Source organism: Chionomys nivalis, chromosome 2 (genome assembly GCF_950005125.1).
Source record: "Chionomys nivalis chromosome 2, mChiNiv1.1, whole genome shotgun sequence".
Classification (NCBI taxonomy): domain Eukaryota; kingdom Metazoa; phylum Chordata; class Mammalia; order Rodentia; family Cricetidae; genus Chionomys; species Chionomys nivalis.
Genome location: NC_080087.1, coordinates 107684670 through 107711598, shown reverse-complemented (window position 1 = coordinate 107711598; position 26929 = coordinate 107684670). Strand labels below are relative to the sequence as shown.

The 26929-nt window shown below is 51.1% G+C and overlaps 1 protein-coding gene across 1 annotated transcript in view; it reads left to right on the top strand.

Moving 5' to 3' along the window:
• The window catches only part of Sh3bp4 (SH3 domain binding protein 4), an 81859-nt gene that overhangs the window by 28839 nt on the left and 26091 nt on the right, over positions 1 to 26929 (top strand). Inside the window, exon 2 of the mRNA XM_057762784.1 lies at positions 4211 to 4296. The gene's annotated coding sequence lies outside the window, so the exon portion shown is untranslated. The remainder of the gene's footprint in view (positions 1 to 4210; positions 4297 to 26929) is intronic.

Below are 26929 nucleotides of genomic sequence, written 5' to 3'. Positions count from 1 at the left end.
AGCCTTGTACAGATGTAGGACATGAATCTGTAAGCACTTGGGGAAGTTTCTGCTGTATACTTGGTGCTAAGTGTTGGGTATCTTCTGTTTCAAAGAAATAAAAGAACAAGGTCCATTCTTCCAAGTGGTTTTGTATGTGCTTGTTGAAAAGACGGAAGGAAACAAAGTCACATTGGAGTTTTTCACATGCTGTGGAGAGAGAGGCTTGTTTTAGCAGACAGGAAAATGAGTTGATGCCAAACCCACCAGGCTTATCTGAAAGCACATGTACATGTGTGACTGACAGGCACCAATTCCTCTGTTCATTTCCGTACACACATCAAGTCCTGCAGAAGAACTACTCATTTCCAAGATCCCCATGGGTGGTCTTTCTTCTTTGGTTCCCCAAGAAGGTTTCCAGGTCTTAATCAGAGCACAGGCTGCACCCTACCCAAGGAAGCGGCCCCCTGGGGTAGCTTTTGGATGGTGGTAACAGATACAGCAGGTTAGAGACTTCAGCCCCAGGGAAGGCAGGCAGATTGGGGTACGAGACCACCCTGGGCTACATGAGACCCTGCCTCTGGAAACCGAAAATAAATGAGAACTCTTCTGCTGATAGCGTCCGGAAGTATGAAGTGGGCCGGACTGTGAGGGCTCTGAGGGAACTGGCCCGTGAGGTGAAGAAGGAAGTCAAAACCTGCAAGAACAATTTTCCAAGAAATGTTTTTTGACCAAGTGCAAGTGGTTCATAGCGCTGGCCATCCCGAGAGTGGGCTAGGGGCTAAGTGCTCAGTCGGGACCTGGAGTCACTCCTGGATGGTCACTCCTGGCCGTCACGGGGTCTGGTGGAGCTGACCTGCCCTTGGAAGACTTTGGGAGGCACCGTGCCACCGAAGGGGTCAGGACTGCCGCTCTCCTTTGCGAAGGAACCCTGGAGTGCCTTTCCCCTTTCCAGGTTGGAAGCAGCTTAGGATAATAACTTTGAAGTTGGGTTGGGTAGGCTCTCGTTTCCCATTGTGGCCACGTCCTTGCCTTTGCGTTTCTTTCTGCCCTCATTGTGCTGGCTGCCCTTGGCACCATGCCTGGCCTCCGGCCCGCACCTGTGGGTGGGGGCCCACTTGCCTCTGGCTTGAGCCCGCGGCCGCCTGGCCCTGTGCCCGTTGCGTAAGTAGCCTGGCATGGAACAGGGGCCTGTAAACATCTCTGAAAAGCCAGGAAACAGGTCTTTCAGCTTTGTGGGCCAGAAGGTCTCTGAAGCTGCCTCACGGTTTAGCACAGAAGCCCTACAGGGGACATTAGCTGACATGCTAACTTCTTATTCAGTAAGATGTCAGGGTAAGGGCGCCAGATGTGAGCTTCATGTAATGCCCACCTCCCAAAACACTCGTCTTTCGATTCATTCCACTCATCCCCCAACTATTTAAAAGTACGTAAGCATCTGGTAGCGTCCAGAAGTATGGAGTGGGCCAGACTGTGAGGGCTCTGAGGGAACTGGCCCGTGAGGTGAAGAAGGAAGTCAAAACCTGGACGCACAGTGGGCCCGACAGAGAGAGATGGCCACATTTGGTTCGGCCCACAGGCCATGCTTGCCGCTGGTGTGGGGCAAAGACTCGCCTGTTTCTGTCTCGTGTATTCATTCTGGAACCTCAGGACTTGCCCACGGGAGGGCGGGGGATACAGGGGTGAGACTTACTTAGATCATAGGTGTCTGCTGAAGTACTGTCTCCGGGTGTTGACAGAACACAGCCCTTGAGATATATTGACTGGAATAGGGAGTCATGCGGGGCCTTTCCTGAAGGCCTATAGCAGATGAGGTGGGGGAGGACCTTAGCCGTCTCAGGTCTGTCTCCCTCAGCAGCACCCAGAATAGTAGGGTCCTGTGACCCTCTCCCCTCTTGACACAGAACCACAATTACGTTTCTGTCAGTTCTGGTGCCTGGAGTCTAGCATGGATGCAGAATGGAGGCAGAGGAGGCTCCCTCAGGGGGTCGCTGTAAGGGGCTGCCCCACCCCGCCTCCGCCCAGCCTCAGCTCTGGTAGCACCTGGAGGAGGCCTTTGGCCATCGCCAGAATCACATCCATCGTTGTAACCATTTGCAGCAGCGAATTACTTGGTTTTATGGATTAGGGCCTTAATCTCATTTTACCTCCTTAGACATTCTCTTTCCAGATGTATTCTGAGATACTGCAGCTGGGAATTTGGTGGAGAGGTCACCCAAGAACATGGAAACAGAGGGACATGCTAACCATCCTGGAATGAGGTGTGGACAGTCTCTGTCTCTGTGTAGTTTGCTGCTTGAATTTAGTGGGATGGTGGCCGTGAACCTTCATCCGGCCTTCTAGCACTCAGATCGTGTCAAGCTCTGAAATTTCATGTCCTCCAGGTCCATGAGAGGTGACCAGGACACTCTCTCATTGGGCAGTATGAGAAGATACTGGTGCTTTGAGACTCCAGGAAACAAGGCAATGCTGTCCTTTTGGCGTTGGGTTTATAGGGAGTTCCCCAAATTCTTCCCAGTGGTGACAATGATGTTTCTTGAAACGTCTGGATTTTATGACTTCATCCATTCGTGTTAGGTCCTATGGTTATCCTAGGAGTCATGACTGTGATGGGCCCTGGCTCCCTAGTCGTACCCTTCCTTTCATTACGCAGAGACCTTGGGTTTCAGGAGAGTTAGAGCAGGAAGAAGAGAGGTGGGGAGGGGCCATCTGCCCTCAGGCACCCCTCCCTCCCGTAATTCAGCTCTGCATTGGCAGGTGGTTAGTGGGGTACCTCTGGGTTGGCCTGGTTTTGCTGTGCTCAGGGTCTTTCCCTTCTTGACAAGAGCTTCCTGATTGTGGGGTCTTATAAGCGCTCTGATGGAGAGTCCCTGGTACTGAGGACTTGTTTGACCTAAGAGCAGCATGGCTGGCCATTCTCCAGCAAGCCTGACGGCTGGACTGTGGTGCCTGCCTGGTGTCCTGAATGGCCCCTCCCATCGGTCTCCTTTGGGATTGAGGTGTCTCTTTTTTATGAACACTTCTTACATTGTCCACGCCTTTTTGGTGGTATGCGTCAGGTTGAGTGGTGTTTTTCTGGGGCCCCTGATGTCAGACGCTGCCGGTGTGTTTGCAAGACCCAGCTCTTTTCTCGTGTGGCATTTTTTGGGGGTCCTCTGCTTCCCACCTTTTGGCACATCTGAGGTTTGTGTTTCCATTGAAGCCCTAGTGGGTGAGGTCTGTGCTCTGAAATCTCAGCATGTGCCCTGGCTACACAGGGAGGGGTTGTGTGTTACATGGATGTGGGCCAGGTACACAGATGCTGGTCTGTAACGGTATGGGGCATGGATATGGGTATGTGCACATGAGGACTGTTGCGGGTGGAGTGACTTTTGAAGTGGGAAGGTGTCCAGAAGGGACTCTCCCTACCCTGCCCAGGACTACATTCCTATAAATGTCCACAGCTGCACAGCCACCCCGGTTCTCCAAAGAGCCTGGGGTCGATGGTGCCAGGGACTCAAACGTTAGCCTCACCACATGGTGCATGGAGGTCAAGTCTACCCTTGCTGGTGTGATGTGGGATTTCCCTCTAGATGCTGTGAATATGTTTTATTACCATTGGTTAATAAAGACTGCTTTGGCCTATAGCAGGGCAGAATAAAGCCAGGCAGGAAATATGAACAGAGATCTATAGAGAGAGTAGGTGGAGTCAAAGAGACACCATGTAGCTGCCAAAGGAGAAAGACTCCAGAACATTACTGGTAGGGCACAGCTTCGTGGTGATAATAGGTTAATAGAAATGGGTTAATTGAAAACATAAGAGCTAGCTAGCTAGAAATTTGCTGAGCCATCAGCCAACAGTATTGTAATTAACATAGTTTTTGTGTGGGTCTGGGCGGCTGGGGTACGGAAGCGCACGCAGCCTCTGTCTACACTGGTAGTCAGTCTTTGGCTGTCTCACTGTGTCACCAAGATATCCCCTCCTCCCCCAGTATGTCAGAAGGGTACCACACTGCTCCCTTGGGTTGGAGTCTGCCTGGGTTCAGCTGCCGCTCAGATAATAGCCAGTGGCAAGAGCAGAAGCAAGGTCAGGCTAGCCCAAAGGGGCTGCTGTGATCCTTGTAGCGGGGCAGCTCTGGGTGGCCCACAGTGATGGATCTGATGTCTGAGTGTCATCTCACCTCACCCCCGCAGGGACCCTACCAACAGAGCCCACCCAGAATCATCTCACACTGCCCGTTCTGTCTCCTAGGGCCTCCCTCTGTGCCTGGACACAAGGCTGCATCTCGGAGTTCTTCCTCTGACACCAGGAGGCCAGCGTCCCCCATCCCCCAGCAGGTAAGCAGGACCTTGATGAAGTCACTGCCCAACAGCAGCAGCATTTGGTGCCTGAGATGCACGGACCAGTGAGTTTATGTCACCCATGGAGCGGAGGGAAGGCTCCCAGCACACAGCCTCGCCAGAGCAGGGAGCACTAACTTCCGGAAGTTAACTGTCAGAATCTCCCTTATAGCCCTCTCTTTCTTGATGGCCTCCGGCTCACAGTGTGCCCAGCTGGGGAAGCACAGTTGTCTGAAGCTGGCATCTGTGTATTTCCAGGATGGCCACGTTCCTTCTTACTTTTTGTTAATTCCCATTCATGTCCTGTGGACAGACCAGTGGAGCAGCTTTTTCTCTGGTGGCAGCATGGGGCAGGGCCACTTACCCGTCCTGCCTTTGCACAAAGGGACTGTTATTCTAACATGAGTTTCCCAAGTCCAGTGTGGAGTGGTTGGTTCCATTGACCCTGGGGTTATAGATTACCCCCCCTCCGCCGCCCCCATTCCAGGGGTGTCAGGAGGAAGAGGATTAGTAGGCATTCGGATTAGTTCCTGTTTCTTCTGACCTTTCCCTTCTGGCTGTCCCTAGTAGTCATGGGTGGGGGGGGAGGAATTTCCACATGATATAGAGGTGCCTCGTGTCTTTCCTTGCCCAGTGGAAAGCTCAGAAGGCTGAAAAGGGAGTTTGAGAGGCAGCTGCTGGGCCGTGTCATCTTCCATTCGGAAGGATGTACGGGTTTATATAAAGCCTACCACTGGCTACAAGGGCTAGTTAGGGGTTTTCTTTAAACCCACAGACCCTTCTGTGAAGCCACGTAAGCTGCATGTTTGTTTCTGTGTCTCTCCCCTTCTTCTTTGTCTTATCTGTGTTCGAGTCTACACGGGCACTAGGGTAGGGAGAATGCCTGGGTGTCATGGGCTACCGCGAAGAATGTGGGTGCTGTCAGTCCCGGGGTCCGCGTTCAGGCTCCTGAGGTAGGTTTGAATGCCCAGGAAGTGGCCGGCAGCAAGGTCTTTCCTTATAAGTGCAGCTCCTTGCCCCGTAGGCGTCCATCTGTTTGGGTTGTGGAAACAAGCTGAGAGCCGCAGTTCACATTCCTCGCGTTCTTTTGGCCTGGCATTGGCCAGAGGGGGCCCAGAGCTTGAAATTACTGTCGGTGGCTGCCCCGGTGATTCTCTTTGGATGAACTCAGGGAATCCCAGAGGAAATGGGGGAGGGGGCTGCTTTTCCCCTCCTCCACCTCAGACTTTCTGCTCTTGGCTATAGGGTAGAGCCTGGCTGAGCAGGGGCCCCATCCTGATCTCTGTTGGAGGAAACTAAAGAGACTGCTCTGTGGCCCCTGTGTTAGAGGCTGGCACCATGACACCCAGTATTTGCCTGGGTGGCATTTGTGTGGTTTGCTTTTGCTGGCACTCTGCCGGATTCACTGGGCCAGCAACATGTCAGGGAAGAGGAAGTAGGAGGAGACGTGCCCCAGGGTGGCTTTGCCATCTCAAATGAGCCAGTGGGACTTGGTGTCTCCCACCTGGGAACTCAATGAGGTGAGGCAGGTTCTGTTTGCTCACCCTGAGGTCATGCATCTTTGGGTGAAGTTCAGGGACTGGACGTGGTCCTCACAGCTCTCAAAGAGCCCAGCACTCTGGGCTGTGATACCTTGGGGTCAGTGCCTGTGGTTTTTGTTCCAGAAAAACAAATGTCCCATGTTCTTGGTCTTTAAACTCACCGCTTGATCGTCCTGGAGGTCGCTGGGATGGAGAGCTTCCCAGGATTTCTATGGCCAGAGTTCCAGTACTGGCCATTTCTGTGGTTTGCTTGGAGCACCTGCAATATAGGTTCAAAAGCTTAGCCTGGAAATCTTTTGCCCTATGCCCATCCATGTCCCATTCAAAGGGATGGACCATGCCAGGGTGTGCAGTGGTCTGGTCATCCTCGAGAACAGTGTGACTGACCCACGCACCTGAGATTCAGTCTAGGGGATCTTGCTGATAGGTTTTCAGCTAGTTAAAGAACTAAAATGCAGGAAAAATCTGTTTTTGTTTTTTTTTTTTGAATTTTCAAGACAGGGTTTCTCCGTAGTTTTTGGTTCCTGTCCTGGAACTAGCTCCTGTAGACCAGGCTGTCCTCGAACTCACAGAGATCCGCCTGCCTCTGCCTCCCGAGTGCTGGGATTAAAGGCGTGCGCCACCACTGCCCAGCAAGGAAAAATCTTGAGTGCCACAAGTGGCATGTGAGAAATCTCAGACACCAACACCAGGAGTTGACAGAATCACCAGTTGAAGAAAGGCTTTTGTTGGGGTTTGAACACAGGCAGACCCATGGAGAAAAGAGCCCTCTGCAAAGCAGAAGCAAATTCAGTCTCTTAGGGCTGTTTTTTGTTTTGTTTAGGTCTCGGAAGTCCCCCCCCCCCCCGCCCCCAATTTCAGGTTAGTCAGTTTGGAGAAAGATAGCCTGGCCGATAGGCCCACAACTGCTGTGTAACACGTCCTGATCCAGCACTGAATGCGTGGGAACTGTGCCATCAGCAGGGGGCCCGCTGGTGGGAGACCACAGCTGGCAAGGCCTTTGTTTGAAGCTGCCAGACTGTTGTCCCAGGTTTGGAGGGTAGGGAAGAAGCGGAGATTCCGCCCTCTTTTTCACCTCCCTGTCTGTCTGCCAGCGAGTCTACTCCCAGTCTCTCACCTAAGACAGTTAAGAGTGCAGCCCCGCAGGTAAACAGGGAGCCTGAAGTCATGGAGAACCTGAGCCCTTTGCTGTCCTGCCACCCCCAGGCTCCAGAGTGTGGACTTCAGAGCCCTGCAGCTTCCATGACCACTAGCTGTTCTCTGAGGCCCCAGGAACACTCTACGCACTTCCCTTTTTACCCGTGAGCCAAGAAGCCTCTCAGGGGGCCTCATTCAGGTTTAGCCCAGAGGCTTATAATGGAACAGCAAAGCCCAGGCCTAGAATTCTCCGGGTTTGTGTGCCCTCATAGCCACCCTCCTCCCGACTCACTTCTCCGATGGTACCTGGGAGGCCGCATGAGCCATCGGGCATGTGCCGTATCCCTGGTCCCTTTGCGGACCTGTGAGAAGAACTGCAAAGTAGACACTAACGGGTGAGCTTTATGTTAGCAAGTATCTTTAAACGTCAGATATACAATTAAGAAATGTAATGAAATTTAATGAGGGTTCCTTTGATCCATGGTGATGGGACTTTTTCTTTAGGGGTTCAAGTGAAGCCACTCCGTGCAGCTATCTCCTGTCTGGACATTGTAGAGAGTCACTAACACATATGGGTCTCAGATGCCCCTCAGATACCCACATGTTGAAGGCAGGTTTGGCCGTCAGCCTGTGTTTGCCACTGGACCGCGACAGAACCGTTAGGGGTGTGGCTTTATGGGAGGAAGTCATGGGCTCACTATTGAGCTGTGTGAATTAGGATCAAGTCACACACAGGGCAGGAGACATTGGCTTTCAGGCTGAGTCATAGTAACTTATGCCCCCAGCCTGACACGCCCGGAGCCCCATCTGGCCAGGTGACATTCAAGTGCGGAGTCTCTCTCTCTGGATACTTGTGGGTCTGTCTGGGGTCAAGTGTGATCTCATAGTTTCTGGCAGGTGATTTAAGAGGCTCATGGCCCGCAGTGTCTCTGGGAGGCAGTTCTTGGCATCTTCCAAAACCTCTGCCTTGAAATAGCCATGAAGTCTGTGCGTCTTCATTCAAGAAGGGACTTCAGCTGAAGGTGGGCAAGGTCTGCAGCGGTGAAGGGGGACCTGGGGAACCAGGGCTGGGAAAGGAGCCTAAGCCTGTTCATGGCTTTTAAGTGGTCCTGATGGCCTTTTCACCTTCCTTCAAGCAGGTACGGCCCTGGGGACAAGTGAGACATTCTTATCATACTTGAGACTTTGGGCAGGAGGGGGTAGTTGGGGGGAGCCAAGGAAGGAAAGTTCCAGTGTTGTTTATAGTGAGGGCTTTGGAATGTCTTGATGAAATACACTTGGATTTGGAAGGCCCTTCCAGTCCAATCAGAGAAGCTCACTCACTCTCCAGCCCCCGTTCCTAGAGTCCCCGAGCAGACTGACACTTAGAAAAAGCCCTTGGACGGTATGCACAGCTCCCTTGGTAGTCACAGGGGTGGGGAATGAGACCTAGGACTCCCTCAGGCTATCTCGTCCTGTACCTCACTGTCATATTGACTGCAACCTGCCCACATCTTCCCACATGCTCCTCCCCTGCAGCCGTGCGTGGCTCCTAGTACCTGGTACAGCGTGAGCGCTGTCTAGTTTACACAGTGTATTCTAGGGGAGGTAACAGTCAGAAAAGACTCTGTCCATGTTGGCTGCAGACAATTGTTTTAATTCTCCGTGTGTGTGGGTATATAGAAATGTGGGTGCTGGTGCCTTTGGAATCCAGAAGAGGGGGCTGGGTTCCCCTAGAATTTTGATGATATCTACTCCTTCCAGGTCCCCTTGGACCACTACTACCACACCCAACTTCATGCCCTCTTCTTTTTTTTATAACCTACTGAGTCTAGTCGGTGCTGTCTATGTGTGCAGGAGTGTGAGACCAGCCCCTGGGGCATGTCCAGCCTGCTGGCAGAGGTGACCGCAATTCCTGGGAATCCACGGGTGCTCTAAGTGATACCCCAAAAACAGCGTTTTACACTACCCCTCCCCATTCTCCTGCTCGTACATTCTTGCTCTCCCTCTCTTCGACCTTAAGACTGATGTAAATGACTGAGTTCTCTAAGCCAGTTAGTCTCAGCATATTGACCAGTCACGAGTCTCTGAGTTAACCTTTGCTCCAGACACTTTTTTTTTTGTCTAAATATTTTCACCTGTGGTTGTTTGAATTCATGGATGCAGGAGCTCTGGTAAGAAAGAAGTCTGTATTTATTGACTTAGCTCTAGTCCAGCTTTGAACCGGCTGTGTAGCCAAGGATGATTTTGGACTCCCGATTCTCCTGCCTCCACCTCCGGAGTGCTGTGTTTATATAGTCATGGACGCCCTGACGACTGGTTTGTGCAGAACTGGGGACCAGTGATTGAACCCAGGGCTTTGTGCACACTAGGCAAATGCTCCGCCAGCCGAGCTTCATACTCAGCCCTGTGAGTCGTTCTTGACTTCTTAAAATTATCCGCGTAAAGAATTTATAACTGATCTTCTCCAAGCTGGGTGTGACAGCACATACCTAGAAGCTCAACATTTGACAGAGGCAGGAGGATGTCTGCAAGTTCAGGCAGGTAGGGTTATGTAGTAAGACTCTGTCTCAGAAACAAAACAAAACAAACAGCTGTCTTCAAAGCACAGGCATTTTTGGTTCTAGCCATGATAGCGTTTGCATAAATTAGTGTATATTTACATAGATTAATTTAGTATTTGCATAGATTGGTTTCCCCAACAGTAAACATGAAGCCAGGGTCCCGGGATAGGTATTGAGAATTATATGTTTGTCATATTTACTTTTAGGTTAATCAGGTCTTTTAGATACATAGAGATTATATTTAGTATAGATAGTATGATCTTCAGCCTCTTCGAAGAGCTGTAAAAAATGGCCTTTAATCTAACCTAAAATTTCTGTGCCAACGAGACACAATTACTCCTGGCAACACCACTCTACTCCCGAGAGAACGTTGAGCACCAAAGACACTCCACTGGGAGCTTGTCTTCTTGGCAGAACTGGCCGTTGGGCTAAGAAAAGCCCATACCTCAACTTCTGACAAAGATACAGAATATCCCTAAGTGGATAAAACAGGATTGTCTTATCCTGCCAAGACAGGGTAGGATAGTTCTAAGAATGGTATGTCAGTTATGTTAGGCCTTAGCCAAAGTTAGTTGACTCAACATTGCAAACGAGACTTTGGGTGATTGCCCAGGTAGTCAGTTGTCTCTGTCAATTGTTACACATTTTGGATATCTCTCGTTTGTTAAGTAATATTTATTCCCTTCTCAGATCTTTGACAGAGTTGAAGATTATATAATTGTAGTTACTCTCTATGTTATTTAGACTCCTTGAGATAGAATGTTTAGCAAAACTTTTGTTCTCAATATTGTTTGTTATATTTATTATTTGTTATTATTGTATATAGTTGTATTTGGTTTAGTTCTGTCTTATTTAGATAAAAGGGGGAGATGTAGGGATAAGCCCCACCCATTGGGGACATGTTCGCCTTGGGCTAATGTTACTGATAAATCTGCCGGCGTGATTCCAACAGCCCCTTTTCTCTGCTTTTCCTGTTCTCCGTGGGAACCTGTGGTCCTGTAAGTCTATTTTCCCATTAAAGCTGTATATATTTTTATAATCTGTCTGCATTCATTTACGTCGTTACACTCAAAGAACACGGGCGATTGAATGTGTGCTCAGACCTGATGGAGAGGGAAGGCAGTCGGTGAGATCCAGAGTCTGAACACAGCAGGGCCTGGGAGCCGGACCTTGAGGAGCGAGGTTGCCCTTCAGGAATTGCAGAATCACAGTCACCCTTGCCTGTGCATCCTGTCACCAGGTCTCTGCTTTCTCACTCAAGGAACGCCTGACCCAGGGATGGCTGCCAGCCCTTGCACAGATATTCTTTATGGGACGTGGCCCTGGCCGCTGGGGATTTCTCAGTAAGGGACAAACTTGGACCTTCCGCTCCTGCAGTGTGGTCTTCTGTCTTGGTGTGTGGCACCCAGCTGTGACTGTCATATTCCCTTAGACAGAGGCAGGGGCTGGAGCCTGGCATGAGATGTGCTAAAGCGGCCAGAGAGCCACACCGCACTGACAGTGAAGAAGCGGAGATCAGAAGACAGGTAGCTGTCCAAAGTCTCCTTGCGGGGTCACCTGCCCCTGTCCAGTGCCCTGCCAGTGTCGCCAAAAGCCCTGGACTGCACACTCAGCACATCTGTTCCCTTTCCCTTGACATTGCCCACACTCTGTCCACACTCACCCTAGGGTGGCTCACAGTGGCTTCGAAACTCCTACTGTTCCTGCAAACCTTCCCAGGTACAGTGATTTTCTGCACACCTTTGCCAGATTCTTTTTTTTAAGTTTAAATGCTTATTTTATTTATTTTTGTGTCTATGGCTGTTTTGCGTTTTGTATCTGCACAGCATGTAAGTACAGTGCCCCCCGTGGCCAAAAGAGGATGTCAAGCAGATCTCCCTGGTCTGGAGTTACAGATGCTTGTGAGCTGCCATGTGGCACTGGGAACTCAGCCTGGGTCCTCTAGAAGAGTAGCCAGTGCTCTTAACTAAGCCCCCCTTTACCAGATTCTTGAAGGATTGGCTGTAAAATTAGCTAATAGCCTGGTCTTGGAAGAAAGCCTCCCAAGCAGGCCTGTGGAACTTAGCTGAGCATGGTCTCATGTCTCACAGAAGCCACTGAAAGAAGTCATCATCAAACTTGAATCCTTGATAGATTTTATTTCTTTGGCATTTTAAAGCCCTTATGTTAATTTGCTCACCTTTGGAACCACCTGCCTTGTGAATCCCTGTGGAATTTGGTTGTCCTCAAATGTGGAGGTACTTTCCAGTGATGAATGCAAGCCCAGGAAGCAGGTCCTGAACAGGTGACAGGCAGAGGTTCCTCTGAGCTGACTGAACTCTTGGCGCTGAGGTGGTGGAGTGTCATTTGAGGGGACTTGCCAAGGAGGTGGGTAAGAAGTGATGTTCTCTTCAGACTCGACAAGGGGAACGTGCGAAGACAGCCTAGGCTGTTCAGTACTGAGAAACTCCTCTGCTGTTGGTTCATGATTTCCAGTAGGCTTGTCTCCCTTGATCCTCTCAAGGCCAGGTGGCTTGGGCAAAGCGTTTGTTCATGCTGCTCTCTGCGTATGAGGTACTTGTGCCTTCAGATTGAACAGCAATTAAACCGAAGGTCCGCAGCTGGGAGAGATCCAGTCAGACTGAGTCATCAGGACTCAGCGCCATTACCCAGGATCCCTCAAATATCCATGATCTCACATGTTGCCAAACCAAAGAAGGTTCTGGAATGGCCCAGCTCAAGAAGAAATTGCTTGGCAGTAGCAGAATGCAGAGAGGGTGTGCCTGAGCCTCTGGCTCCTTTGACATGCCGAGCACCTCTCTCCTGCGTGCCTCTGAGCTCTTGGTCTCAGGGGAGCTTGGCTTCTTGCAGAGTGGCCTGCATCCACGTCACCGTGGAATCCTTGACTCCACCTGTGTGCCAAGTTTTGGTGGATTGTTGAACTTGGCCTAACTCCAGATAACACCTGGAAATTCTTCCAGTGTGGCATACGAGTGGGCTTCAAATTGAGCACCCCGAGGGTTTTTTTGGACACCCACCTCCCTCCGGACAGCCCACAACTGCCATGTGGGCCTGCTCGGTCTTCAGTGGTGGTCCTGGAAGCTCGGGGGGAGGGGGGGGGCAAGGATAGCTGACTGGCAGAACTGTGCTCTGGCTGGGACCTTGGGGACCTGGGAGTCTCCAGGCTTGGGCTGTGGGCGTCAGAAGACTACTTGATGGATAGGGTAGCATCCCCACTGAGCAGCTGGGTGTGTGGTTTCTGAGAAAGGCCTCTCCCCTCCGACCTCACTCCCCCCCCCCCATCCCACTTCCCAATTGGTTCTGGAGGTGAAGGCTAGATCTGAACTCAGCAGACCTTGGCCTCTGACACTGAGTGGCTCCAATGACCTGCCATGCCTTAGTTTGCTCCTCTAAGACAGGAGTGAGGAGTTCAGCTCTGAGTGGACCCACACCCAGGTGAGACGAACCTCGAGTAAAAAGACATTGCACCCACAGTGGGGTGGCAAGATGCCGGAGGCTGCCCCTCTTAAATGTCTGTGTCAAGGGGGCGCTAGGCCAGACACCTGTCCTTCTCTAAGCTGGGGTCCTTTGCTCAACCTTTGGATTGGTTTAATAGGATCCTGGAAAGCATGCGCAAAAGCTGCAGGAATCTGTCCCTGTTCGTAGTGCGTCGCTCCAGAGACACCACCAGACACTGACTCCCTGTCAGTACCTCTAACCAGCTGCTGCTTGCCGGTGACACCCTAGGGACGCTTGCCTCCACCTTGTGCATTCAGCATTTTCTCTTCGTAGGGCCACCTCTGTATCCAGCCACAGGTTTTCTTTCTACTCATCTCTGCCTCGATCCTGACAGCAGTCATTCTCTCCCTGCCCACGTTTCTCGGTCCAGGCTACTTATCAGACCATTCTTCATGTGTGTACATCCGTGGACAGACGGTCACTAACCTGTCACGGTCCTGGTGGCATGGCACCTCCTCAGAGTCACTCTGTTGACCATCTAAAAATGCTGGCCAGTGTGGTCACAAAGTAACCACGCCTCCTCCGTTTCCTCGCCAGCACATTTTACAGGCACTCCCACTCTGTTCGGGATAGCTGCTTGCTCTGCTGGCCCCATCTCATCAGGTTTGCCTTGGGATGTCACAGCTCCGTGATTGGTTTATCAGATGCACTCTGTTGGAAGCTATTAAAAGTATATGGAGTGCGGAGGGTTCACGTGTGCTTTCTGCTTACACTGGGTGTTCCAGGATGGTCTGAGTCAAAGAACATTTGAGAATACATTCTGCATCAGCCTGCAACTTCCGGTGTGTGCATTCTTCCCCTTCTTCCCCTTCGCTTGCCTGTTGGAGATTCAGTTATATTATGGTGTGCATGAGCATTCCGTTTCTTTCTATGGCTGAATAATAGTTGGTCCGTTCCTTCTTCCGTGACCATCAGGTCATTTTTACTTCTTGGCAGTGGTGAATGATGTGGAATAAGTTGTTTTATTTTATAGTTGAAGCTGACTTCTCACATCCAAGCTCTCCGAGATCCTTAGCCATTAATCCCTGTGACCTCCCCCATCCCTGACCCTAGTCTGTCTTGAATCCCCAAGCCCTCAGGCTTGGTCTGCTGGTGAACTCCAGCTGTCGTGTGCTCCACGTGGGTCAGTCACACATCCTTTGCCGCTGTCCCCAGCTATCATGAGCATCACAGTAGTGCCCAGCAGCCCTCTCCTAGGGAGCCTCAGGGGTGCTAGGACAATCGAGATTGTCCACGCGTGCCCTCAAGGTGACTCACACAGGAAGCTGGTGAGGAAACAACCTTCTGGACATCCTTTAAGCTGTGACTCCAGAGTCTATCCTGGGAACTTCGCCGCTCCTGCTGTGAGTCCATTTGAAAAGACTTCCCAGGCTTCTGGGCCACAGGAAGTGGGGGAAGAAGGAATCATGGCACACTCCTTTCAACCACACCTGGGGGTACCCAGGCTTCTCTCCTGGGGATCCCTGTCTCCTGTAGCTAATCCCCCCTCTCCCTGTCTCTTTCATCATCCCCACCACCCCACCCACATCTTGCACCTTGTTTGGGCCTTGATGACGGCTGTTCTTGTCCTAGTACTGAGTGATGTCCTCCAAGGTGGAGCTGAGAGCTGCACCCTCAGTCCGTCATCAGCCTGGACTCCGCAGCAGGCTAGACCAGCCTTCTGCCTAACTGTTGAGACTTCACAAGTTGACACAGGAAGGAAGAGAAAAGGGCGAGTGTTATGAGGGTTAAGATGAGTTCATCTCTCCACCATAGGACATCCAGGACCCCCCGACTGGGTCCTCCCATGCCAGGTACCCCACTTGGTTGTAGCTTCCACTGGAATCCCACTGTCTGTCCACTCTGTGCCCCTGGCCATAGAGACGTCTCCGGTTAGAAGCAGGCTTTAGCCTTTGCAACTGTTGAACGCCAGCCCTCCTGGCTCCACGGCTAATCCTCGCTGTAGCCACCTGTCCTGGCCCTAGTGCTCGGCGGGCTGGTGCATAGAGAAGCTGAATGTGGTGCTGATGTTGTGCCCAGAGCATGTGCTGTTCCCAGCCTATCCTGTTTATGGTGCAAAGGAAAAAAAAAAAAGGACGCTTAGGGCGGACAGGCGGAGAGCCGCCTGGTGTCCTGCCTGACCTCCTGCAGGGCAAGTGCCTGTATTCAGTTAATTTAGGGCTGCTTGCTTCCCAACTCTGATCCAACCCCCAGTGAAGAGACAGGCTGACCAGGATGGACATGGGGCTGGAACTCTTGAAGGCAAGCAGGAGAGGGAAGTCCCCAAAGGAAGATGAGGGCTCCCCAGCCAGGGATGAGGAGAAGAGGAAGTGCACCGGGAAGATGGCCTTGCACCTCCAAATGTCCCCTGACCCTCCTCTCCAGTCTCATGAGGCCTGAGGTGGACACTTGGTTCAGAAAGGCAGGAAAGAGGATGTTTGTGAGCCTGGAGGAAGGAGATTTCCAGTTAGACTGCAGGGCTGGGCCAGCCAACCGGTGGGAGGGAGGCCTTGCTGCCGCGGGAGCTGGCGGGCTTCCAGCTACCCAGAGGGCCCCAGAGAAGGGTCCAACGGAGCCAGTCCGAGGTCTGAGAGGACCTCAAGGTTCTAAGCAAAGGACCGAGTTGCAGCTGACAGAGGTGGGGCCACTTTTACGTGTTGCCCCTTTTGTGGCTGCATCTCTGCTGGACCCATTGCCACCCCTGTCGTGTATAGCCCTGTTCCTTAGGTACTTCAAAGCTATAGACAGAGAAGCTTTGAGAAACTGCCCTGTGCCCTCTGGCTCTAGGTCACTCTGGCCCTAGTCCTGGGAACCTCTCCCCTTGTTCCTTTCCATAAGAATTGTAAGAAAACAAATCAAGATTCCCAGAAGGCCCCAGGCCTGGCTGAGCCCATTGTCCCAGGAAAACCTGTCAGGTAGGTTACCCATCACTTACCTCTCCTGGGTTCCAGTCGGTGGCAGAGGCTCCCCTGAAAAGCAGGCAGATTCCCACAGAGATCACTTTGTGCCTTGACTCTGAGGAAAGAAGAGAAAGCACGGAATTGTCTGTCTGTTTACCAAGTCCTGCTTGCCACAATCCTTTCACCCAATGAGGTAGGTTCAGTGGATCAGGGACCACTGGAGGAACCAGCTTGCATTTCTCTTTCAGGACTGGAAGTCAGCTGATTTGCATGAGACTTGTGTTCCATAGCTGTGAGCACAAGCCTTTACAGCTGACCTTTTGCAGCGCCTGTTTAAATAGAACCGGTTCCTTTAGAATCCACCAATCTCTGTAGCATTTTAAAACCTGAGCACTTTAAGGCCTGTTGCTTGGGGGGGAAGGGAGGGGTCGGATGAACCCCTAGAGGGTTGCTTGGCCCTTCAGCCACACAACATATGGAAAGCTTATGCAAGCTGCCCTTCCTGTGCAGGCAGCCACCAGGCCAGGCTCCCTGCTCCCTGTTGTTGCTCAGCTTGGCCTGCTTCTGTGCCTATGGGATTGGGGGAGTGAGGTCTCGGTAGTGGGGGTCCTGCGATGGCTCATCTGTGGCTGTATGAGTCTGTAGCATAGGGTGGCCATGTTGTCTATGCAGATCAGCACACAGAAGCTCATGGGGTAGAGAGTCCAGCACACACCCACCTTGCCGCTGGTTGCTTTAGCAGTTGTGGTTGGGGTGCTGTTCAGTTGTAGGGTGCTTGAGCTAGTATGTGCAAGGTGCTAGGTCCCATCTCTAGTTCTGGAAAAAAATGTTTAGTTTCCTGTTTTATTTCGGTTCATAAATCCAGTCAGTCTCAGAGTAAATATTCGGGGGGGGGGAGGAGATCTACTGTATTGAGTTTTATCCTGGTCATTATTCCCTGAATAATACAACTTAACAACATTTAAAGGGTACTAGAAGGCGTGTATAGGGTGTATGTGTAAACATTTACACCCTTTTATCTAGGGGTCTTGAGTGCCTGCCAAGTCCTGGGACCAGCACCCTAAGATGCCAAAGGAAGACTAAACCAAAGCAGAAACGCATTCTCTCATAACCTGGTGCCTAGACATTTACATTGGAGATATTGACAGGGTCCCCCTCCCTCTCAGAAATCCTGGGGAACCTCTGTGCCTCTGCCTCTTAATGGCTTCTGGTGGCCACAGGCGATGGCCCTCAGTGGCCTCCAGGGCTTGTGGCTGCATCCCTCCGATTTCTGTCTCCATCCTCACCTTGAGATCCCCGTTCTCTCTCTGCATCGAAACCTTTTTTTCTTAAAGGGATGCCAGTGAGTGGCAGGGCCCATCAGAATGAACTTGACTGAATTTGACCAAAACATGTTTCCACGTAGGCTCACGTGCACAGCCCACAGAGTGAGGACTCGGACCTATGGGTGAGGAGGCACAGGACAGCTCCTGAGTGTGGCTTTGCTCTTTGGTGTCATCTGTACTGTGGCTTCCGCCAGGCAGGGAGAAGTCCCGGGCTTTGCTTTTCTCTCTGCTGTGTCTGGTAGATGCCTAGTCCAGCTGCTGTGACTTCAGTGAGCCTCCACTTTCGATAGTCTTCTGAGACATCTTTAGAGCCTGTCCCACACAGGAGCTAATCAGCTGCGCACACAAGCGCTCCTGATCTGAGGAGGTGTTAGGATCACCCACAGCCGCTAGACTTCCATGTGCTGTTTGCTGGGGGGTTTGGTGCTAAGTCCCAGGTGTTATGGTGCTGGAGCCCGAAGAGCCCACAGCTCCTGCTGTGGTCAGAGAGCCGTGGAGTGAAATCAGCAGATCCAATGAGGTCCTTTTACAGTAAAGCACAGGGCACGGGGCAGGCGGCTGCAACCTCAGTATCAGCGCAGAGCAGCGCGAAAGATATTCCATGAACCTTGGCAGTTTCCTGTCTGTTGCAGTGACAGTGTCACGGGATGCTGACCGCTACTCAGAGCACCCTGGGGGATAGCTGACCCAGAGAAGATGTGGATGGTCCTGGGCCTTCTTGGACAGGTTCCCGGGGTTCCTCTTGGATTCAGCAGTGGTCAGTGATAGACAGGCATGCTGGGCAGGCTCTGCATGCACTCTGGAGAACACCAGGGATAACTAGCTGGTCCCCAAAGTGCTTTGTGTGGGAACAGAGCCACCTGCTACTTCCTTCTCATGCGCGTTCTCTCATGCACTCGCGTCTACCAAAAGAAAGCCTTGGAGAGTGTTCACCTCAGTGTGTGAGAGGAGACCGTGCCTCTGAGCAGGGCGAGAGAGGATCTGTGAGTCCCCAGGCCCTGCTCTTGCCAACCTCCTCTCCCCACCTGACTCATATGAATGTGTTCACACTGAAGCCGACTCCAAATCCCACAGTTCTTTTGTTTGCCATGCCTACCTCCCTGGCTTAGTACCCTACCATAGTCTGACGGAGACCCTAGTGGTGCTTTAATATTCTACTGACAGGGAAGAAGCCAGGGACTGTGCAAGAAGACCCTGCTGGCCTTGGAACAGAATAGACCCTGCTGGGTCTGGGCAATGATTCTGGGGGCCGGGGTGAGTGTCTTAGAGTGGTGATGACATAGTCTGCTTGTTACACAGGCTTCAGAGACAACCAGCCTGTTAAGAAACAAGAGGTGCATGTTCGTAGCCAGTCTCCAATGCTCTGGTCGCCCAGGATGTCTGACTCTTGAATGAGAGTGAGATTCAGTTTGTACCAGAAGACATATGTTAAGTGCCTGAATGTCCACTGCAGGACATGACTAGCCAGTAAGGGAAGAGATGAGATTTTCCTTGTTCTGTGCCATTGGTTCCTTTTGTGAGGCTGCTTGTGCCTGCTCTAGTGCAGTAACTAAGCGGGTGTGTGTCCCTTTACGTGGCTTTGTTAGTCGATGCCTGTCTTACTACAGCTGGCTGGGCCCAACAGGACTTCTGCAGAGAGAACACCATCTAGCTATGCCTGCAGGACTTTGGGGGTCTCATTCTCTGGTCTTGTTACTCCAGCCTATTTTCTAGTAGAGTGATGTGTTCCTAAGGAATCCCGGCATGCAGCCGGCATCTTCCCCTAGCCTTCCTCGGAGGCCCCGTTATGTGCTTATCGTCAAATGCCTCTCTCTGTCTCTGGAGGTAGCTCAGTAAGATAGTTTAAATCCCACTCCAGACCTAGAAGTGGAACTACTGGCTCCCTTCCAGTGTCAGACTCACCCCTCAAGAATGTGTGCCAAGCAGGACCAGGCAGTGGCTGGTGGTTTTGGAAAATACACTCAAAGTCTGGGCAAGGAGAAGTTTTACCCTCCACGTAGAGGTAGGTGTCTAGGAGGCGCCGTTAAATTAATTGTGACAGATGGAGAGAGGTTTGCTGGGGAGCAGGGCCACCCAGGGTCCCAGAAATGGACTGTGGTTCTGCAGACAAATTACAGTTTTAGCCTCTGAGCAGGCTGTGCTGGCTCGCTGGGCTGCAGAGAGTATAGCAAGGCACAGCCATGTGTTGTTTAGGGAAGAAGGTGGTTCTCCAAGGTGTGACATCCTGTCCGAATGTTGTGGAGTGTGTGCCCATATGTTAGGCCATCTATGAATGGGTAATATGTTCCTTTTCTTTCTTTTTTCTTTTAAATTTTATTTTTATGTGTGAGTGCTCTGTCTGCATGTTTACCTGCATACCAGAAGAATGCATCGGATCCCATTACAGATGGTGGGGGGAGGGGCACCACGTGGTGGCTATGAATTGAACCTAGGACCTCTGGAAGACCTCTGGAAGTCCGTGCTCTTAACCACTGAGCCATCTCGCCAGCCCTTATGAGATCACCTTCACATGTACAGTTCTTCATTAACCCCACAATGTTGTATGACGTGTGACCATAGCCCATGATGGCTTTGAACCCGGATAAAAATGTTCTCTGAATCCCAGAGACCTCAGAAGTTCAAAGCCCAGTGCCTGCAGAGTTGGTTGCCTGGCAGGTGTGGAAGGGAGCCCTCCCACATCTCCAGCTCAGGTGTCTCGGCATCATGGGCATACAGAGGGAGGTTTCCTGACTCGGCGGGATGGGTTGCCCATCATACTGGATTAGGGCCACCCTAATGATATCGTTACTTGGTCATCACAAGGAAGGTCCTGCAGTTGTGTATTAACAGTGTGCAGTTGATGGCCTCTCCACATTGTCTCTGGAGTTAAGGTTTTGGCCATAGCAGCTGTACACACCATCCTACTACGTTCCTGTTAAATCTGAGGCCGGTGGCCAGTTCTTAAACTTCTCAAGCCACCGAGGAGAGGGCGGGCACACGGAGTATCTTTAAACCCTCAGTGCACTCAGCCCGCCCTGGCAGAAAGGCCAAAGGAGGTCACACTCAGAAAGTGACAAATGCTCTAGGAACTCGGTCTGCCTGTTTAATGAAGTACCCAGAAACCCTAGTCAGTTCCATCCCTTGTGTTCAAACCACGGTGGGATGAGGCCCTTGGGAGGTCCAGGACCCTCTAAAGCAGTCTGCAGCAGCTGGGGGTACCATCCAAAGCAGTCTACAGCACCTGGGGGGTACCCTGTAAAGCTGTCTATAGCACCTGAGGGTACTCTATAAAGTAGTCTGCAGCACCTGGGGGTACCCTGTAAAGCTGTCTATAGCACCTGGGGGTACCCTGTAAAGCAGTCTGCAGCACCGGGGGTACCCTCTAAAGCAGTCTGCAGCACTGGGGGTACCCTCTAAAGCAGTCTAGCACCTGGGGGTACCCTCTAAAGCAGTCTAGCACCTGGGGGTACCCTGTAAAGCAGTCTGCAGCACCGGGGGTACCCTCTAAAGCTGTCCAGCACCCGGTTGTGGAAGAAGGCAGAAGGCCCATCCATACGCTTTGTTGTACATAGCACAGCCCCTGCCTTCTATAGAGACTCACTGTCCTGGCCTGACCTTAACACCAGGCTGTGTTTTCAGGCATTGTACCCTGTCTTCTCTGGTTCCACCCATGGCTCATATAAGACCATGGGGCACTGGGGTCTGCCTATCTTTCGGACATGGACTTGGCCAGAGTACCTAGTAAATGCGATACATCCTGGGGTCCTCTCCTGCGTACTCGGGGGGATGCAAGGATGGTTTGAGTCCCTACGCCAAAGCAGCCCTCCTGAATGGTGCTGCAAGGAGAGGCCGTGCCCAGGGCACCTTGCGGTGTCATTAGGCACATCTCAGGGCTGTGGGAGATGCAGGACTTCCAGCACTGGCACGCGTCGGTCATAGTCACGTGGAGGATACTTGTCAGTTATGGAGTTTACCTTTGCGACATTGGTGTCATCGCACCCAGAGGTGAGGGGAGACAGTTGCTGGCACCCAGAGGGTGGAGAGGAAAGGTGTAACAGGTCTCCTAGGATGCTGAGGCTAGCCCCTGGCACCAAATCCCCAAATGTGTGGGTCATTTCAAGGCGGGGCATCCTGGACCCTAGAGGTTGCAGTGCTGGGAGGACGCAGGCAAGGAAGAGTGCACATACCTGGCGTGTTTGAGAATCAGAAATAAGATGTGCCCTGTGTGTTGCTTTATGTCTTAGAAGGCAAGGGTGTCCCGTGAGGATAAGACAGTTTTCGTGCTAAGAGTGGGGGCAGCTTGTTCTGACCCAAGGCTCCAGGCATGCTGCAGACAGAGTGGGGCCAAGGCTAGCCTGTCTCAGACACAGAGAAAATGACAAGTACTTGAATCACCTGCATCCCACCTCTGTGGTCTTTCCTGTCTTCCTTTGGGTAAACCGATTTCTTTCTATCCCATACACAAGAAGGAAAGACAGATCATCCGAGACTATTAAGATAGCCGAAATCTAAATTCTTAGCTTGTCTTGCGTGGGAAAGGGGGAGAGAGAACTCAGGCTCATGGGCTCCGGGGCCATTTGCCTCAAGTCTTCTAGGTGCTTTGGGTAGGCATGGGAGTGGATAAAGGATGATTGTGTTGTGCAAGTATCCATGGGGGCTTTCGTGGACACGGAGTGAGGGAGGGGAATGTGGAGTTGACAGCATGCAGTCCCAGGCCCTCCCGATTTTGTTGATAAGCTATAACCTCCCACGGTCCTTCTCTGGGCTGGTGGGTACACTCCTGAGCCTGTTGCTTGTGCTGGCAGGATTTTCCTCCTCCAGTCACTCTTGGTCTTGGCAAGAAAAAGCTATTGAGGTTTGTGAGCCACGCTCTTAATAGGAGTGTCTCAGGTACCTTTTAAGTCTCTACCACAGAGTACCGCGGGGCTGCTGAGGCACTGGAGTTCCCAGGTTGGGGGATAGAGTTCAGGTCGGGGAACCTGGGAGGGTGCAGGACTGTGGTGTCAATTTGCCGCTCCCCGCCCTCACCTTCTTTAGCTGCTTCTTCTTGAGTACCTCTCAGCGCTGTGCTGGGGGGGCAGAGGCTTCAGGAGCAGGGTTTTCTCCAAGCACTCTGAGGAAGCAGGGAAACAGGCCAGACCTGAAGAAGGTGAGTGAAGAAAATTCCAATGTAGAGTGAAGGCTGCTGCCATGGTGAGGGATCTTCCTAGAGGGACATTGAATTGAGGTTCAAACAGAGAAACTGAGGCAGGTGAGGTTGTGTGGGGCAGAGCTTGCTGCCAGAGGGAACTGCCAGTCCAGTTCATAGTTCCCCGGCAGAATAAGCTAAACTGCACTAAGGAGAGCACTGGGTATTGGGCTGGGGTGGGGGAGGAGTAGCGGTCTCCTTTAGAGAGGCAAGAGTTCATTAAAAGCACAGAAAGGTGTCCCTGTGCTCACAGGAGAATGGTTGGAAGTGAGTTCCTGGGCAGGGGATTGACTGACTGAGCAGATAACTGGCCCCTGCAGTGAGCCCAGGTAGAGTCCCAGGGACCTATAGAAACACGGTCAGATGAAGGGTCCAGCCTGGCCAGGGCTGTATCTGAGACCCGCGGACAGGGAGGAAAGCTGGGGAATTGTTGGGGCACATGGCGCAGCTGGCAGGCAGGGCAGAACTTGCTGCCACCACTCCCAGTCCTACTGTTAGCACCTCCAGGAAGAGGCCGGTCCCCGAAGTGTGCCAGGAATCACATCCTCCAGCCTTGTGTTCCGGGTAAGCCGGGTAAGCCGTCTGCGGTCTGAGTTCCCTGGCTGCATTCCCTCTCTTTCGGGAGGAAGGGGCTGCACTGATTCCAAAGTTTGTTTGCTTTCTTTCTTTCTTTCTTTCTTTCTTTCTTTCTTTCTTTCTTTCTTTCTTTCTTTCTTTCTTTTCTTTCTCTCTCTCTCTCTCCCTCCCTCCCTCCCTCCCTCCCTCCCTCCCTCCCTCCCTCCCTCCCTCCTTCCTTCTTTCTCCCCCCCCCCCCCAGACAGGGTTTCTTTGTAAAACAGTCCTGACTGTCTTGGAACTCTCTCTCTGTAGACCAGGCTGACCCCAAACTCACAGAGATCCACCTGCCTCTGCCTCTCAAGCACAAAGGCGTGCACCACCACTGCCCAGCTGATTCTAAAGATTTATTGTTTAAAAGGTCGGCCTTGCTCCCACCTCCAGTCATACAGTGCTCAGCAATACACTACTCGTGGGGGTCAGAGAACAAGGCGCAGGAGTTGGTCCTGTCCTTCACCTAGGATCAACCTCAGGTTGTATACCGAGACATTTCCCTAGCCTAAGAGGAGTTTCAAAGTTTTGGGGTTTGCCATTGTTTTAATATGTAAGTATGTGATTGTGTGCGTATATGTACACCGTGTGTGTGCAGTGTTCATGGAGGGCAGAGAGGGCAACACATCCTTTAAAACTAGAGTCACAGATGATTGTGAGCTGCCCTGTGGGTGCTGGGGCCCACACCCATGTCCTCCGGAAGAGCAGTAAGCGCTCTTCACCTCTACGTCATTTCTGCAGCCCCCAAGAGTGGAATTTTTAAAAGAAAGAATGGCATATTGCAATTCCTGCTTAGAAACGCACACCACGATAGCCGTACGTGCATGTATTTTGTCTGTTTGGTTTGGGTTTTGAGACAGGGTGATTAGAACTCACTGTATGGTCCAAGCTGGTATCAAACTTGCCCATGTTAACACTTCCTTACATTACAGCTTCAAATGTAATATTTTAAATCAGTTATTGCCTAGACTAGGAGAAAGCCAGCTAGGGTGAATCTGTGTGCCAGTGAGGAGGCTGATTTGCGATGGATGAGGACGTCAAGAAAGGATGGCCATGCAGGACAGACTGGCAGGCCAGGGTACCAAGACAGGGTCTGTGCAAGTTGTTACCATTCATCGGTTTCTCTAAGGCAGGGTTTCAGTTATTGAATTTATAGTGTGTAGATACAGAAGCCAGTGGCTTTCCAGAAATACTGCCCTGAAAATATAGGAGAAAAAACTGTGCTCAGTGGTAGTAAACACTTCAAAATCCAGTTTAAACTGTTCCTGAGATGTGTTCTGGACAGAAAGTGAGCTGGCTCTTTGAGACAGGTCTCATGTAGTCCAGGCTGACCCCAGACCTGCTGTTTAGGCAAGACTGGCCTTGATTTTCAGATCCTTAAGCACATTCAGCCAGGGTATATTTGGTGAGGAACATTTTATTAAATTATTCTAAAGTTCATCAAGGAAAAATAGTTTAAAATAAAAAGAAACGTACAATGATTTTGCAGGAGGGTGGCCCTTGGAAATTCTGTCACAATTCCATAAGAGGATATTCTCACAAAAACTGGCAGACTGCTCCAGTGCAGACCCTCATGTCCGCATGCATTAAAGCGTGTGACGGTGACATTGAATTAGTCAGTAGGGGACATGTTGTTCAGGAACACCATGTAGAAGTAATTACTCAGTTCTTTGCTAATTAATTTTGTGACATTCCTCGCCGAGAAGCAAAATAAATTTTTTGTACATTAATGTCAGTACACAAACCAATTTTTTTAAGTAAAAGGAAATAGATGGAAGTGCTCATCAAATTTTCCATTAAAAGGGGCCGTGCTGTGCATCCAGGGAAAGCCAGGCAGGACAGATTGATACGCTTGCATAATTCAAACTTCAAGCCAGCCAGTGGGTGAAGCTCAAGCAGTAGGGTGGAAAATGGGCCAGAGAGACAACTCACAGGCTAAGAGTACTGTCTGCTCTCACAGAGGACCTGGGATCAGTTCCCAGCGCCCAGTGGCAACTCAGGATCATCTGGGAATCTGACACCCTCTTCTGGACTCCTCAGGTACTGCATGGTGTGTATATACATACATACATACATACATACATACATACATACATACATACATACAATACATGCAGGTAAACACATATAAATAAATCTTTGGAAGGAAGAAAGAAAGACATGTGTGTTCTGAGACACATAACACAAAGCCATCTTGTCACCGTTCAGACAGAAACCTGATGCTACAGTGTCACCAAATGCCCGTCACAGGTTCTGAGTTCTGGGTGGTGGTGCAGGAAAGTGACTCAAGCTTGGATATTCTGATCCTACTTGGTAGGTTAGAGCCTTCCTTCAACTGCTGCGGACGGGCAGGAAATGAACTCCCGCCACCGTTGAAAGGTTTTAGATGTCTAGAACCTTCCAGCAAAGCATTTGGTAAGTCTTCATTTTTCTCATCTAGGAAACTGTCCTGAGAAAATAATTTAAAAGCCGGGTGTGGCGGCACACAATTGTCATCCCAGCAATTGAGAAGAAGAGGCGGGAGAAGTACTGTGTGTTTAAGGATAGCCTAGGCTGCAGAATGAGATCCTGTACCCCTACACACACGCACGCAGGAAAAAAATAATTCAAAATGCAATAAAATTAGATATCAGGGTCACTTCAAGAATTGGAAGTGGGTGTAAGGCTTCAGGCCATGGTAGTCAGGCCCCTACAGACCTGAAGATGAGGTTGTTGGCTTGGTCAGCCTGGCTCACTTCTGAAGCCTTTTCAGTCTGGGCCTTAACATCGCCCTCTTTACTCAGGGAGCCCCATCATCTAAGTTGTGGAGTTGCAAGCAACAGGGAGTGTACTGACCCACCCTGGGTCACAGTGCCAGAACTGGGTACCTCGGGTTCCACACCCCCCGGGGTCCGTTCCCTTCGCAGGTGTCATGAGAGAGTTTGAAGTGTTCGGGACCCACTCACGGGTCAGACAGTCTGCCTCTGTGCTGGGAAGGTGGCTTTGCCAAGGCTCAGAGGACCTGTAGAAGCCAAGGCTGGAGATAGGGGCCGGGAATGGGACTTAGTGAAGTATGTCTTTAAATGATCAAAAATAAGAAAACAAAGACGTTTAACATTATTAAAGAAAAATATCCCTTCCTCCAAAAGGTCAGTGCTTTGCTTTTCTGCCAGATGTACACCTCTGAAAATGAAGTAGATTAGGATCTTACCATTAAATTTACTGGTTATTTCCGTGTTACATTGTACTGATTTTTGGTTCTTTGAGCAATCCTAAGGAGATGCATATGAATGGTACTCTTAAAGAGATTCGCTGCTACCCCCTCTCCCTCCCCCTTCCCCCACTCATGCTGGGTGCTTAGGGACTCCCATTTCCACAGCATCTGGAACACTTTAGCTCTATCCTTAATTTCCTGAGGGCAAATAGACGGAGGAACCATAGAATGCTGGGGGGACAAGAGCTCTGCGCTCCTCCGTTTCCCCAAATAAGCCTTTGCAAAGCCCCGGTTTCTAATTGGTTCATTGCTCTAGCTAGCTCGTCAGGGATTGATTCATGAGCACTTGTTCTCGGGGTGGGAGGGTGGGGGGATCTGCTTCGGTCCCAGGAATCTTATCACTTGCTCACTATGCTAAATGGTCCTTCTTTTTCTTTCTTTCTGAGCCAGGGTCTCACTGTATCCCACACTGACCTCTGCATGTGACGTGATTCTCCTGCCTCAGCCTCCCTGATGCTGTGAATGCAGGCATATATCACGTAGACCTAGCTCAGTGTTAGCCACTTAGTAAAGCTGGTAGGTGACGTGTTGGTGGAGTCCTTCTGGCCGGAGGCAGACACTAATTTAGTAATAACTGAGCCTAAGGAGGGAGCCCTTGGGCGTCCTGTCCTCCCCTTGCCGGAGCAGCACCTCGGTGTGCATGCCGTTTAGCATCAGGCAGTGTAGCGCATGTTGGTTTTT